Source organism: Pyxicephalus adspersus, chromosome 1, assembly GCF_032062135.1.
Source record: "Pyxicephalus adspersus chromosome 1, UCB_Pads_2.0, whole genome shotgun sequence".
Lineage (NCBI taxonomy): Eukaryota > Metazoa > Chordata > Amphibia > Anura > Pyxicephalidae > Pyxicephalus > Pyxicephalus adspersus.
Window position 1 is genome coordinate 25,239,279 of NC_092858.1, and position 7,074 is coordinate 25,246,352.

Genomic DNA, 7,074 nt, shown 5'->3' on the forward strand with positions numbered 1-7,074 from the left:
TTATAGACTTGTTTCAACGTTTTTTGGAATATTCATGCATCAACAATTGCAGTAAAAACAAACCTTCAGACTAAAGTCCCTGCAGTAGGAGGGGTAAAAAATCTTCCTCTCGTCTTACCTGTGTCCCATTCCAGCACTACAGCTTCTATCAGTCTCCGCAGCATGGGATTGCAGGAGATACACCGTTTGACTAAATGGTTATAAGAAATTGTTCACTGCATCCTAAACAGAGTCATTAAATGGCACACTAATATACTTAATAAGAGATATCCATTTCTTCCATGCAGCCAAAGACCGACCCACGTGTTGGAAGCATCCAGATTTTGTTATGGCAATACTGCTAATGCTATATTAAACTCTAAAGGTGGTCTGGGCAGGTAAAACATTCTTGGTCCACCAAAGTTCTCTGAACTGCTCTGTCAGAATTAGAGATAAACAATCTGTATATATTATCCTTTTTACCTGAAATGTATCTAGCCTTAACCCATATATTCAATTTTACATGAAAAAGATAAAGATTTAAAGCATTACTAAACCCTGTTTTCCAAAAAAAATTGTAATCAGGCATGTCCTTTATTGCAGAAGGGACAATTCAAATACACATACCTATCCCCATTTCATTATGCGCTCTGCAATTTTCTTTCTTCTTTTCTTCCCGGTTTTAACCCCCCACCATGTTTATTGGGTAAACTGTGGCGGGCAGAATGTATTTATTCCCTGTAGCCGCAAGGGAAGCTGAGATGTTCTGGGTATCTCAGCTTCCTACATTTGCAACTCTGAGACTTTTGACAGAAGACAACAATCAGGGAGGTAAGTATTTTTTTTATTGCAGAAAGGACAGCTCCAGACCCCTTCTGCACCACAGACCTTAGTTCTGGTTTAATGGCGAAAATAACAACTTTATCTGATTAAGCTAGAAAACCAACTGAACTGTGAAAAATCCACTCAAATTTTCAACAACACTACTACTGGGAAAAATTCTAATAAAACAATTTTTTTTAGCCACATTAACCTATGAAGCATGCCACCTACCACAGCACCAGTGGTTGCATCAGACTGCAGCAAAGGCCTTTGATCCAAAGTAACCAGTTAAAATCCAAATTCAACAACAGTTCCTTCTGCCAAAACAATCACCAATTGTACAATCAAAACAACTGACTGCATACTGAGAAACAGCTGCTGGCTGCAAATGGCCTGGAAAAATTGGCAACTTAAAACCTTCACCAAACCTTTAGATAACTGTAACCGTTTCTCCTTGTCTATAAATTGCCAACCATGGTTGCATTTTTTCTGGTGTCACAAACGTTAATGCTCTTGGGAAGAATAATGTTTCGCCAATAAGCCCCAGAATTTGTTCTCTTATAACATCTACTAAAGGGGTATGAGTCTGAGTATTCATGTTTATAGTTACAAGATCTCAACCATTTACATTGACCTTCATGAAAGACTCAAATTTAAATTACCATCAGCATTGACCCTTGGCTGCTATGCTAAATACACAATACAATCTTTAGAAAATCTTGCCCTGAATGGAGAAACACCCCCCCCCTCCAACTCAAGCTAGAGTTGCAGCCTGGGCTATGGTTCAGCTCCGTGAAGGGGACAGCCTATTGCTGTGAAGAAAAGGAAGAGATGCCAACCTGCTGATGTCATTCCACCTGTTGAAGACATTTGCTGTCACCTTCATTCTTATTCCTGCCATCTCTTGACCTCACCAGTGTTCTTCCAGTAGGCCTCTTTCCATATTCTTATTTTGTTTTCACAATACTTTTTCAGTTCTAGGGTTTTACATATTTGGACATGAATAAAAAAAGTCATCTGGTTCTTAGCAGGTCCTAAAATTTTTCAAATCTAACTTAAGATGCAAAACAACACAAAACAGATTTCATATTTAACAAAAATGAAGCCAAAATGGAGGAACTATGTGTAAAATCTAAAAACACCTCATGACTCATTCTTGTATAACCAACTTTTGCAGCAGTAACTTGAATTAATCGATTTCTGTATGATTCAGAGTTTTTGAGGGCTTTTGATTTGTGAGGTTTGCAGCTTTTTGTTTATATAAAAAGGTCTATCCACAGCATATTGGTTGGGTGATGGTCTGGACTTTTGATTGAGCCATTGCAACATACCGCTTTTATATTTTTCAGCCATTCTGTGGATTTACTGGTGTGCTTTAGATCACTGCCCTGTTGAACTAACTGCATGTTCTTAGGGTGTAGGAGTGTCCTAAACTGAGTTATGCCCATTCTTACCAACCTGACACTTTTTTCAACATGCAGTGTTGTGTCCCTGAGCAGCCAAGTGCCAGGCACCAATACTGTCATTATAGAAAGGGACAGAGAATATTTAAGCCAGTGTAGACTCTTGCAGCAATGTGAGGCTTAGATTTCTTTCTTTGCTTCTTTCTCTTGCTCTCACTCTTCTCTCTCTTTCTCTAACTCCTTTATTTTATGGCACATTTATGGGAAATTAAATATCAGCTTTAAGTGCAGCAAGCACTTTGCCCACAATGTTTACTTATATTCCACCTCCACAACCCCTGTCCCTTCCTTTCACACTGTTCTAACCCACTTCCACCGTTCCATACTTACCAAGATCCAAAGCATTTGTTTACTTTAAGCCGCCATAAATCCTTCTCTGCTCAAGGTGCCATAATATTTGAGGCCGAGCTGCTGAGAATAGCAGAGTAGTGTAAGTTGTACATATACCGGGCAATGGCAAAATTTTATTCTATGTTACTGGGCCCTGCTGTAATGTATATCTTGTGTTTTGTGATAACGCATGTATTTCTAAAACAGGGAACAAACCCTAAAATTCTCTTCTCCTTTATATGTGCTAACAGCTAAACAACCATTTGTGTATTTTATGGGTAACACAGAACATACCTCATTTGTGGGTTTCAATAATTCTGATATGAGTGCACGTGCTTCCTCATAAGTAGTATGTCATGCTAAAATGTTCCTCAGTTTATTCAGTAACTAGAATGACACTATATACAAGTAATATTTTTAGTCCAAAATTTGCAATCCCTCTGCTTTGTCATCATGCAGAGTGCAAAGCACAGAAGAACAGTGGGGAACAAATGGAGTAGCAGAGGTAAGCATTACTTTTTGCATCATTATAAAAAAGTATAACAGAGCTTTACTACCTAATAAATATCAAATCATAAACTATTTATAAATCAAGTATACTATGTAAAATTTGCCAAATGGAACCAGTTATGTAATTATATTTACAGGGTGCTCTGTAAGACATCACATAGTGCCAATACAATGCTACTTCCAGTCATCAGGTCTTCAGTGAACCCCCGTTTTACTATTAGCTCACAGTACATTGTGGTGAGTGGGAAGAATGTCACCATTTACAGATGCCCAGAAAGTCTATTAGTTTCAGATAAACTGATCTAAGGGTCACAAACTGCTCGAGAAGCCCCTAACAATCTCTGCAGCACCCTGGATGAGAAACACTGGGATGGACTAATCATAGTGGTCTGTATGCCTGTATATGTGGCATCCCTAATACCTTCAAGATCCATAATCAGTGTCTCATCAATGAGATTAATATCCCATATCAAAGTCTCATGTGTCAAACCAAATAAAGAAAACACAATAGGGTTGGGGTAGAGTAAAAGCAGATACAGACCATGAGGTTGTGGTGCAGTTACTGCTTCCTCATGCCAGTGGACCACTTCCTCTGGGCTGATGTTCCAAATAGCTTCTTCCAGTGGCAGCCTGATAATGAATGGGCACAGCAGTGCATGGTACAGTACTGCTTACTCCTGATAGCTAGCAAATCTTCAGACGCTGCTTCTATAAGAACCTGTACTGCGGTATTATGGCAGCACTGCCGCATGCTGAGGTCTTAGTAGTGCATCGACACCTTCATGTAAGTCTCCCCTACCTGCGTTTCCTCTCAATAGATTTCACCAGGGACCTTCTTATACTTAATAATATTTTATTATATACCTTCATCAGACATATTGTTATAACAGCAGCCTAAAAGCAGAACCAAACCCAAAAAACCAAAATGTTACCAGGGTGCTGGGGTTTTTGGCAGAGACGACATGCAAGGTGTCTACTGCCAAAAAAAATTATTTTCCCTCTTCCTTGTGCCTTTATGTTTGTGTGGCATGCTTTGCAGAGCCTTACACATGCAAGGGTTAGTGATTATGGCAAAAGCCAGGGGTGGACATAGGGAGGTGCAAAGTGTGCAACCCCAGGCCCTCCACAGCCGACAGGGGCCCCAAGCCAGTTCTGCACTGTTGGTTATGTGCACATCTATTATTATTAATTAATAAACAGGATTTATATAGCACCAACATATTAACCCCCCCTCCTCTTTACAAGATACCTGTGCTCATTCTGCATGGAGGTACACACCATCTCAATGCCCAGGCAGGGCACTCTGTGTTCTGTTATTTCTGTTCCCCCCTCCTGACTGATGGGCACTGCCTCCCCTGTATTCAGTGCCACCCCCCGTACTCAGTGTGTGATGTCATTGTATTATCTGCACGGTACCCCCCTGCGTGTGTGCCCCCTACTCGGCCTCTCTCTTCTCTCCACTCCGTCCTTCTCCTCTACTACCCTGATAGAGGAAGCAAGAGGAGGGGGAAGCCATGGATAAACGATTGATCAGCTTGTTCGGAATGCTGAGCCTAGACGGGCCGCCACCACAGGCAGAGACCACCCGACAGACAGCAGCAGCACAGCCACCACCCTGCTCCACAGCGCCCCCTGCCGTCCAGGTTCACTAAACACATCTATCTACCTCCTCAGGGGGCTGAATAGCTCTGGGAAGACCAGCTTGGCCAGGTACAGGGAGATGATGGAGGGAGAGAATACAATTCTGTGTACAGACAGCAGGGTGATTATTATAAACAGGTTGTCATGGTAACGGGATATTCTCCTGAGGAGAAGTTTGTGTCCGGTCACAGGCCTCAAACACCCCCAGCAACTATAGAATGGATTCCCAATACCTGCAATGCTGCATTCTATTCCAACTCTTTTCTTGATTGGGGAAATGTCTCCTCACTTCCTGTATTTATTCCACCAGACAGGAATGTCTTCTATGTAGCCTAGACAGTGGTAAAATCTGACCCAAACCTTCACCATTCTATGGCTATTATTATTATTATTATTATTATTATTATTATTAACCACCTGGGCGTTACACTGATGTCTAGATTTCTGTTCCAAAAGTGTTACACTGTTTAATGAAATTTTTTTTTTAAATTGTAGACCTGAGAAATAAAAATTACAGAAATATGTCCGAACAGGGTTCTAGTAGATATCATGAATATAAAAAATGTTTGAAACACAAAATCATGTAAAAAAAAAATTTAAATAAAATTAAATAAAAGACACAAAAAATCAGCTTAAACAAGAATACATAAATAAATGAAAAATACTGAAAATGCGATAATTCGGTATACTGTATAGTAATATATTTTTCTAAAACACCTCCCTAGTGTCCGTCACATACCTATAGACAAAACCACATAAATATATTTTCTATTATTTTGTATTGGATTGGACTTTGTATTCAATCCAATACAAAATGAGAACAAAATTCAAACTCTCATTTTGTATTGGATTGAATACAAACTCCTGTATCCAATCCAATACAAAATGAGAGTTTGAATTTACCAATTACATACTTTGTATTTATTTTCTATTATTTTGTATTGGATTGGGTACAGGAGTTTGTAATCAATCCAATACAAAATGTGTTTGAATGAGTTTCAATTTGAATTTCCCGCACACGCGCCGACGTCATCGTACGCGCCGACGTACACGCACGGAGGGAGAAGAACCCGGCAGGCGGCTTCTTCACCGCCGGCCGGCTTCTTCTTCCCGGAGAGGGCACCCAACGCTGGAGGACGACGCTGGAACACGACCGATGGACGATCGCAGCGGGACCAGGTAAGTGATCGATAAACCCGAACTTTTCTCACTGTATTTTCATACAGTGAGAAAAGTTCGGGTTTATCGATAATTGTAACTTTTTTAAACCCGTACCAAGGTCGGGCTTATCGCTCGGCTGGTTAATAACCAGGTTTTATATGGCGTCAACATATTACACAACGCTGTACATTATACTGTGACAGATACAGACAGTGACACAGGAGGAGGAGGAGGAGGAGAGGACCCTGCACCAAAGGGCTTACAATCTAGGAGGCCACCTGTTATGGTTAGGGGGTCGGTCACATGGAATGTCATTCTAGGTCATGTGACCTGAAGCCATGGCACAGGGTCAGTAATGTCAGCAGTGTTTCTTTCTGCTGCCATTTTATTGCACAATCCTAATTGCCATCTGACAGGCCTCAGTCTTACCACCCAAAAATAGGAGAGCTGGGGAATCTGATTGACCTGACCCCTAGTAATCTATAGGGCACCATTGGTGCACCTTTTCCGGCTGCATTCCTGCCACCCTATTCTACACTTGGAGCCTTAAGGAAGTCAGGATATAGGGGGAGCATGGCGCTCTGATTGTCTTCCCATAATGCAATGCTGGGTGTCTAAAATGGGCTATGGACAAGCTCACCCTTCTTATTTCAGATATGGGAGAGTCAAGGTTTATACTTGGATTTCATATAATGTCGAGGATACCAGGAGGACTTTGGCCGTGCACCTCTCATGAAGAAGTCTGGTACATTGCAGGGTACAAACAGGTATGTATTGTTATGTATTACCATATAACCATCAATACCCTTCTAAATGCCCCTATATATCCTAAAGGAGAAAATGTGTTTGAATATTTAATGATAGCAATGATGTAATCACAGCATAAGATTGGGAGGTGCAAAGTGTGATGCTGCATGAGGGCCCTGAACCCAAGTCAGCCAACAGCAACCTGCACAGGGTCTCCAAATCAGTACAGCAGGGGTGCCCCAAGCCAGTTCTGCACAGAAGCGAACTGTTGGCTATGTCTGCCCCTAGGTGAGCATAATTCACATAAATCAGTGATTTAGTTCATTGTTGCATTCTGCAGACACAGCTGTGACACCACTGTATCCCTCTAAAGCTGCGTACACACGTGCAATTTTTGTCGTTGGAAAGGATCTTTCACGAT